This window comes from Leptosomus discolor, chromosome 7 (assembly GCF_034619465.1).
Source record: "Leptosomus discolor isolate bLepDis1 chromosome 7, bLepDis1.hap2, whole genome shotgun sequence".
In the NCBI taxonomy this organism is placed as follows: domain Eukaryota; kingdom Metazoa; phylum Chordata; class Aves; order Leptosomiformes; family Leptosomidae; genus Leptosomus; species Leptosomus discolor.
Window position 1 is genome coordinate 14,543,160 of NC_141397.1, and position 9,713 is coordinate 14,552,872.

Consider the following 9,713-nt stretch of genomic DNA (forward strand, 5'->3'; position numbering starts at 1 on the left):
ACCACCCCGCCTCAGCAGCCAGGCAGCACACCATATAGCCGTGCTCCTCTCCTGTCCTCATCATACAGTGCAGATGCTGGTTCCCTGGGATGCATGGGCACATGTAGCACAGCTGTCCATAAATCCTGATTCTTCACTGTCACCTTCTACATGCCACACAAGGTAATCCGCCCTCAAACTGCTCCATTAGTGAAACACACAGGCTAATCCAAACTCATCATACACCATATCCCAGACATTGACTGGGGCTGCACAAATATTCTGTTTGTCTACCATGCTTTGATCCCAATGTAATTTAATAATTCGGAGCAGTGTTTCCTTTCTCATTTTATAAGCAATATGTAAATACAAGGGTGGTGAGGCACTGGCACAGGTTTCCCAGAGAAGCTGTGGCTGCCCCCTCCCTGGCAGTGTTCAAGGCCAGGTTGGACGGGGCTTTGAGGAGCCTGGTCTAGTGGAAGGTGTCCCTGTCCATGGCAGGGGGGGGTTGGAACTAAATGATCTTTAAGGTCCCTTCCAACCCAAACTGTTCTGTGATTCTAACCATTATGTATATGCTTTAAAGTTTTGGCACTGTTTTTCCTTTTCCAGCATAAACACTGGTATCTTGAGATTAAAACACTGTCGTAAATCACAGCTGTAGGATCTACTGCACTGAGGACACTCAGGCATCACGAGCATTACAAAGAAAATGCCCAGAAACGGGAAAAACTAGAGCTTGCACAGATGAATCCTAGGGTTTTACAAAACAATAGTGGAACCTTTAAATGAATCAAAAAGCAGCAGATTTCTCAGGGAAAAATGCAAAGATAAAGAAGGATTTTTTTTAAATTAAAAAATTTAACATTCCACACATCCTAAAGATTTAAGACAGTCACTGCAAATTTCCAAATGTGTATGCTATCTGCTCTTAAATTTCCCATTTCATATGTAGTGGGTAATGTTATACATATGTATTCACCCTGTCCTGGCCTACATGGTAACTATTCTGATTCTCTGGTTTTTGTATGTTCTACCTCTGATCTCTGTGCAATTAAATGGACTACTTCTTCCTTTGCTTGCCCTAATAAAATGAAAGATAACTGTGTAGTCACTTAAAATCCACACATTTGGAGAATTTTTTCTTTTTAAGGTGCCCTAAAGATTTTGCTTCCTTCAAGAAGAAGGAACAAAACCCAGTGTTAACCATGCTATGTACAATCAAATCCCACATACCTGTTTCTTTTTGACTCTGCAGTCAGACACATGACAAAAAGAAGCATCATGAGACACGAGACAAACTGGAACCACAAGTCTCAATAGGCCGTAACCTTACAGACTAACTATACCTTCTTAAAGGCCAACCTTGTCAATCATTTACTTCCTGAGTTTCCTTCCATGATATTGTAACTTTACACATATATCTAGTGCTGCTGGATTTTTTTTTCCACCCCTACACAGCATTGATCCACAGAAATACAGCTCATATTCTTACTAGGAAAATTTCAACATTATTTCAGTAACCATGCAAATAGCTGTTAAACAGAATTTTGAAGCCTGTAGTATGTGCAAAATATACGGGTTTCTTGTATTAGACCTGCTCATAGGAAAGGAAATTAAAATTAGCCCCACATGAATGAAAATATGTGTCTTCTCACTCCCATCAGCCTGAAATTGTTTTCCAAAAGCAAAAGGCAAAGTCGTCTTCTGTGCCTTTACTTGCAATGAAAACTAATAGATGTGGGGAAAAAAATAAAACACAACACACAGGTTCTCCGAATGCTACACTGTCTCATAATAGTGTTTTAAAATGTTACTGGGCCATGCTCGTCAAGCAGCTATTGTAGGTTTAAAAGAAAAATGTGATCACCTGCTTGGTTTTCCCTATAGAAAATTACCAGTTTGTGCTACAGATTATGCCTCAGAACCTTTGATGAATGTATACACACAATGTACTGAGAGCTACTGGCACTTCTACCACAACAGAGATAAGGCAAATCTTCCTTATTCACCACCTCTCTAACAACACGTAAAGCTTTTTTTTTAAAAAAAATAAAATTGCTGATTAGGCTTTTGTAAAACATTCTACTTTCTTTTAATATCGTTAATAATCTCTTTTAGGACTAAATTATCTTAATAAACAGCAGCAATATGACAAGTATAAAGCATCTAAGACAAGAAGTTGCCTGTTTCTAATGCAGACCAGTATGTAAACATAAGTATTCTTTCAGCTGTTGGTAAGAGAGCCTTTCAGCAGCTAGCTCTTATGAAAACTTGTGTCTATATAGCTACTTACTAGCAAAACAATAGAACAGGACAATTGTAAAAACTCTCAGGGACATTTGGCAATATCCTCACTAGAGCCATGGCACACAGTCTTTTGAAGCACTGGTCACCCTTTGCTTCAATAAGAAAACCGTATTTGAAAATAAATGGCATCATACAGAGCTTAGTTTAGCAATTCTACACTGCAGTAGAAACTGGAGTGCCTAAAAGAGTCCAGGGGTCCACTATATTCATCCCAGTATACAGGTATAATATGAAGTTCAGAGAGCTTTCAACCTAACAAAACAAGGAGGAGCATAAAAAGGAGAAAAAGGAGCCTGACAAATTTACCCAAGGTCCCACAATGGCTTGTTGGGAGGCAGGAGCGGAGCACCCGGCTGCCTGGGCATGGACCCCTCTGCCCAGCCATGCAGCACCAGGCAGGAGTGTCCAGCCTGCATGACCCGCTACCGTGCAGCGGGGAGCAGCACGCAGCTGCACCAGCAGACAGAGCCCTAGGAAAGCAGAAAGCATTCCCAAGCATTGACAGCGAAGGATTCCCAGCACTGTGCTTCGCACAAAAATAGGTTACCTACAAATAAGACATATGGGAGGGTTGTCTGTGGTCTGAGCTATTTGGCTTAGCAGTTTCTGTGCTTGTTCAGTTTCTGGGAGCAGATGCTTGAATTATGGTAGCCAGTTTGATCATTAATTAGCCTTTTTGTGTGTGCAAGGTGGAAAAAAATGTAGCCTCTGCAGGACTTGCATAAGGTTTGTATCGCACCTGCAATCCCAGGTTAGCAAGAGCAGCAGAGCAGCCCTTTTCCTTAACCTGCTACGAAACATAAAAATCACATCTGGACAATACCTGTGCATTTTAGTGCCTGTGAGGATAAATTTTGTCTCAGTCAGGTATTTTCAGGGACAAGAAGGCAGGCCCTGGGTCCTAGCAATCTGCTTACTCTGCACATACAGCTGCTCAAGCCTCATTGCTGCTATGGTCAGCCTTCCAAGCAAAGGCAGTAAAGTCTTTGAGAGACATTTTACATCCTGCCCTTTTACTTCTTCTACACCTTTTCCCCCCATCATCATGCAATCAGTAGTAGAAAGACCTCAGGCTCTATCTGAAACCAGAACTGGGAAACATTGTAAGCAAAAATAAACAAACTGGGAAAAAAAGGAAAACTTACTTCCAATGTGCCTCTCAGCATAACCTTCATATGAGTTAATACACTCTGAGGCACTCATCTGCTAAAGGAAAAAGCTGGCAGCTTTGACAATGGGAAGAAAATCTCCCTAAATGAGCAGCAATGAGGTTCTTTACAGATATTCACAGCAAACCTTCATGTTTACAATCTGAATAAATTCAGTGTTGTTAACAGAGTTTGAAAACTCACTGTTTATCTGTTTTGCCAGATGATGCTGAATAGACTAACACAGTCACAATTTCTTGGGAGAATGAATGATGTTAATACTGGAGCCTGTCTCTAAAAGTGTTGTCCTCTTTCTAGGAATATGGAGTCTAGACTTTTTGTTATATCTTTGATTTGAAGAAAAGCAAAGCCTCCTCAGTATTGATACCCTTGAGCAACTTCGGCTCAACTAGTTTCAGACCGTCTTATGCATATCCTTTCAAACTTTTATTTTGCATTTAATTTAAACTCTCTACATGTGGTCAGTTGGTCCAAGGTTACCTTCTGCAATGCCCTGCTTAAAAGTCTAAAATAGACCTGATACAATACCTTCCTCTTGTACTTTCAGAGACCATTTGGTGATTAAATCTGCCAGCTGTCACCTCTCCAGCATGCTTTTTGCCTACCACTGTTAGTGGCATTTGTTCTCTAAACTATATTTGGGGAGTAAAAGTTTCCCACAATGAAACAGTTCCCAGTTCTCTCTCTTTCTCACTAGTAACAGCACTGAACTTCCCAGCCATATCCAAGTCTAGCCTAGAGAGTTTATGACAAGTTCCAAATATTTCTAGGGTCCTTTGCCAGCTCTAAGCTGAGTTCTGCAGTGTAGAAGAACATTTAATTTGTTTTGCAGTCATAAATGTTAACGGCAGAAACCGATCCTTTTTTTGCTTAAATACAGTTTTATTGTAGTTCTCCAGCCAGGCTATGACTTTCATGCAGCCTGAACTTTCTTGAGTGAACTCTTAATATTGATGTAAATCCATTTTCACTTTCTACTTTTCTGCTATTGTTTGGTTTAAACCAGAATGTGGTGACTTAGAAATAACCTTTTTTCCTCTCCAGAAGGACAGTTTTTCTGACCCTGAGCTTGTTTTGTTTTATCTTGTAGAAATTCTGTCATATGAGTAACATCAGCATAAAATAAATGGCTTAAATGGAAAGATAAAAGGATTTCATTGTCCTGTTCAGAACGTCAGCCAATATTAAAGCTGTTGATCCACACAGAGTGTAAATATATTATTTTTAAATTGGTGCCTAGCAAACACTTGTTTTATTATTCATTGTATGTATGTTAAGTGTCTGTTGCAGACATAATTTATGACACAGGTGCAAGGTAGCCTGGAACAATGTTCTTTGCAAATAATGACTATGAAAAGGCAGTGCATTTCTGTTTGTTATTGTTCTTATTAATAAATAAACAAGCCCTCAGAACAGTGGAAAGCAGACAAAGTAGCACACGATGATTCATTGCCGTCTGGGAAACATTTAACAACAAAAACCTGTCAAACAACCAAGGCCAGAGACTAACCGCAAGGGAGGGGAACGAATCACCACCACCCAGGAAGAGGATTGCAAAAGCCTACTAACTGTAATGCTCAGCCACAATCTGTAGGCATTATCCTGAAGCTGGGGTGGGTACACACTCTCCCTGTGACACAAGATGAACCTCAGGACTTAAGATTTTAGGTCTGAATTCTTCTCCAATTAGCGTCGGTAACAAAAAAATCAGACAAAAATCCCAACATCCTTGTTTTCAACTAAATACCTGCAGGAAGGCAATGACAGAAAGCCAGGACCTGCCTTAAGTTTCCTAGTGGTTTAGGGTACATCAGAATGCAACTACTCAGAAAGGTTTCTGCCCCCCAGGTCATGGTTTTCTTGATCTTGGTCCTCATTTTGTTTTTCTGCACAAGTTCTGCCATATAAATACCACCACCACCATGTAAATGGCCTAAATGTGAGACAGAATGCTTTTACAGGCATTCATAATAGTTACTCTTCTATTTTCAATTTAATTATGCTACTGGCTAGTAGTGATTGCCATAAGGAAAAATTATTCATGGTGTTCAGCCTCCATTTCATTTCAGGAAAGTCCTATTTATAATCTATTTTTAGTATCATTTTTTCTTTCTTATTTGTTTAGTTTTTTGAATATCTATAAGGCACATATTCCCCTTGAGCAGGCACTGAGTCCATGTATTAAACCTATATTAAAGTGCTTTTCAGAAGTCTTCACAGGAACCATTTTCTCCTGTGAAGATCCCAACTTGCCTTAGTAAGAATGACCGCCACAAAAGAGTGCAAGAATCAGAGAGAACTGCAGGCCACCAGGAGCTCCTCAGGGGGAATCCATGCCTATTATAAACTACTGTCAAACTTACTTCACATTCCAGTTTGTCAGCTTACATTTTCCTAAAAGCAGTTTTGTGGGTTTTCTACCTTTCTCCTAAATCCTGGGTTGTTCTGTTCCACACCTTCAGTGCATTTTCCTCCTTCATGTTAGTTGTGGACCATAAAAAGAAAAGTTGCTTAACTGTACATTCTCCAGCTCACCAAAGAGGGAACATCACTGTCCCTCAGCAGGGTTTACAGTTTCCATATTAAAGCTAACACAGCATCTGCTTCAGTTAATGAGAAAATTGATATCTTTCTACTGCTCTCTACTTGTAATTCTTTAGGGTGCAAGGCTGAACTAACATTGATATTGATGTGCCTCAAAAGCAGTTATATGCAACTTTCAAAAACACAAGAATTAAATTTCCACTCAAATTGGTGGGCTAAAAGTTGTACACTAATAACTTAAAGGCAGATACAACAATTTATTTTATGCCCTCATAAAACATGAAGTTCTGACAAACTCATATGCTACAGAAGTATGCTGAGTACAGCTCATTGGGAATTTTTTCAGGTGAAACAGGTTTAACTGGAAAACTTGGAATTGTTGAACCTGAAATGCTTTCTAGAAATACCTAAGTTGCCACTGATGTTTAACAAAATATACACAGTTAAGACCTAAAAGTCTTTGGGCTTTCCAAGTTTGCTTTTCCAGGGCAGCCCCTGCTGTACAGAATAACACAGGTTTTCACCTTTGTGATACCAAACTGGAGATTTGGACTACATATACTAAGGAAACCTAAACCGTAATTCCTATTCTAAAGAACTCAGCTTTGAAGTTTTAGAAACTATGTTATATGCACATTAGTAAATACTTTCATTTCAAATTACTAAACAGGAAAAGGTTTCAAAAAGCTTTCAAAAACTGCTGTTTGCTTCAGATACAGCTCAAACACCAACTCACTAGGTTTTCCATAGAATAGAAATTCCTGCTGTGGACCACTCTAGCTCACGTAGCTTGACAATGTGTGCTTTACTGATACTACCTCAATAAATGCATGGGTCCTTCTTTGTTATGCTTTTTGTATCCAAACATTTTAAAAGATTATTTTGACCCGTTATTTTTCCATTAGTAACCGCTATAGAATGACTGGAAAATACTTACCTTCCTTTTTTTATCTATTGTGAAAAGACCATTTTCGTGCTGCAAGTGCTTTCAATTAGCTGGGTGTTTGAAGGTCAAGGAAGGATGCGTTCACTCTGCAAGTGAAGCCAGCCTGTGCACAACAGACACCACTTTCCTCTTATCTTCTGGTCCAAGCAGGAGCATGCATTTTTTGTCTTTTACAGGAGTCATAACCAGCTCACTCTATAAGCAGCAACTTTTTCAGGAGACCTGAAAAGTTATATTAATTGAGAGACATTTTTTATACCAGTTATTTCCAAATCAATGTTCACTCAGTAGGCTGCCAATTAAAGCATTATTATATAGAATTAATCTCTCTTTCCTCTACACATACAGTCGACATGCTGACAGAATAGACTTTTTCATGTGATTCTCAAAAACTGTTTTCAGATAAATTTCTAATGCTTTGGGAGTTATTAAGAATTATAAGAATTAAGAATTATACTAAGAATTCCTTGCTTGGCTTTCCCTTATGAAGCAGTGTGCTGTAGGGATGGGAACACAAATTTCCAACCTGCAGGTAATTTTCTGATTGTCTATTTACACAATAGTTTTGTCATCAGTTGCGGTTCCCTGAGAAGCCTGAACAGTCACAGCAGAGTATTTGATTGAAGGCAAGAATCAGATTCTATGCTGGGCGGACCCATAACAACAATAAAAAGACTTCACCCCTCTCACCTTTGTTCCTGAACTCTCTAAGGAAGCATTAAGGATCAAATGAAGAGAACAGTCACTTGAATAGCTAATAAGTGTCATTATAATGGGAAACTAAAATTTCCTGAGGTACTCTGCACTTCAAGTAAAATTACTGAGTTACAGTTTCCAGCAAGACAGACAGGACTTCTAAGACTTCAATGCTGTATCAAGCATATAGCTGTGCTGTTAAGACAAGTTTCTTGCTGTTTCAACAATTCCTTTCCATTAATTTTAAAATCAAGTGTTAAAAGCCCAAATGCAAAACACTGCACATCTACCCAAAAGATAGTTATTTTCAGACTTCCAGTTCAGCAAAAAATTTCAAAAATTATTCATTCTTGCTCAAAATGAGATAGTCCCCACCCCAGCATTTGCATTATCAGTGAACTTAAAACACGTTTATTTATTTTTGCCTTCTGTGTACTTCTGCAGCTGATGATAACTGAAATATGTTTAAATTAGAAATAATTCAAGGTTACACTAAAATCTGCTTCTGGAAAGTCAAGCCAACCTAAAAAAAAAAAAAAAGAAGAGAAAATTCAAAGAGAAATCAAAACACACTGCCCAGCTGGAGTTGAAATCCTTTCCTTTCTTCTTATTCTCCTATCCATTTTCTGTCTACTCCATTTCACACCACACTCCATTTCACACCACACTCCATTTCACAACTGAAGGAAACAACCAGCCCCCAAATTAAGTTTCCTTAAGGAAGCCCATTAACAACTGGATCAACTTCCATCAAATTATCTGAACTCAGACTCAATGGCTCCTTTCCCCACACAGCAGATTTTGTCATTGGGATCTGGATGCACCCTTGTCCAGGATGTAAAGGACTTTATACCCTGAGTAGTCTTTGGCTATCATTTTCATTTGCTTCCTAGCCAAAGGGTTTCTAGTCAATTGTGATAATCCTTCAAAAGAAGAGTGACAGGAGTAGGTAACAAACACCAGCAATAAGTGTCTGGGGAGGGAGACACTTCTAGTCCAAGAAGAGAGGAGCAAGGAAAACCAGATGAGAAGCAACAAGCAAAAATTCCCAAGGGAGTTTTTTGTGTGTTAAAAAACAAGGGCAGCTGAGCTGGTAATTGCAGGGAACGACAAGAAGCAGGCAGAAGCCTCACAACAGGAAAGGCCACAGCAAAATATTCTGCTGGGGGATTATGGAAGATTTTGACAGTCAAAAAGTCTCCAGAATTTTTGACAGCTAACATCAGTGCAGGACCTGACAGCAAGGCACAAATGAACTGTGTACATGCATAGCCTCTGACAATCCATACCTCCAAAACCTTCCTTTTTAATAGAGAGTATACATAAATTGCTGAAGAAGCAGCAGCACAGGCAGCAAAAGTGACTTGCCAGCGACAGATACCCAGCAGACTGGCAATGAAACCAGAAACAGGCATGAGGTCTCCTGAGTCATGGGCCAGCTCCCCTCCAACAGCCCATACTGACCCTCACACTTTACTGAGCACTTAACACGCCAGCTTGCTCTCATCCCACCTTGACACCAGTGTACAACCTGCATTTTGCTGAGCAACTGGTTGGCCACCAACACCCACAGCCCCAGTCCCCAGGTAGTTTGTGAAATGCTCAAGAATCACAGGATCGATCTGAAAAGTGCATCAGCCCCCTGCACTGACTTCCAGGTGACACTGAAGGTGGAGGCTGTGACCTTGTTATCTTACTCAATTACAGTAAGAAACGGATGCAATATCTTTCTACTGCTCTCCAGGCAATTTACACATTTCCTGAAGGCAATTTTGAATGCTAGTAACACCCAATCCCTGCCATAGAGCAAGCAGCCAGGCAAAATTAAAAAAAGGCAAAAGCAGGCAAGAAACAAAAGCATATGCCTAGAAAGACAATAATATTATGAGTGTCTCTATCAATAGATGGATAATAGGGAAAAAAGTTGGAGCTACGTAGTGATAAGAAAACTTGAAATAAAACAAGTTTGCTTAACAAGGTCTAATATATCTAGGCAGTGGTGTTGGTTTTTTTAATACCACATAATGTGTAAGCTGACAACATCCTCTTTCATGGGGTATATGGTTTTG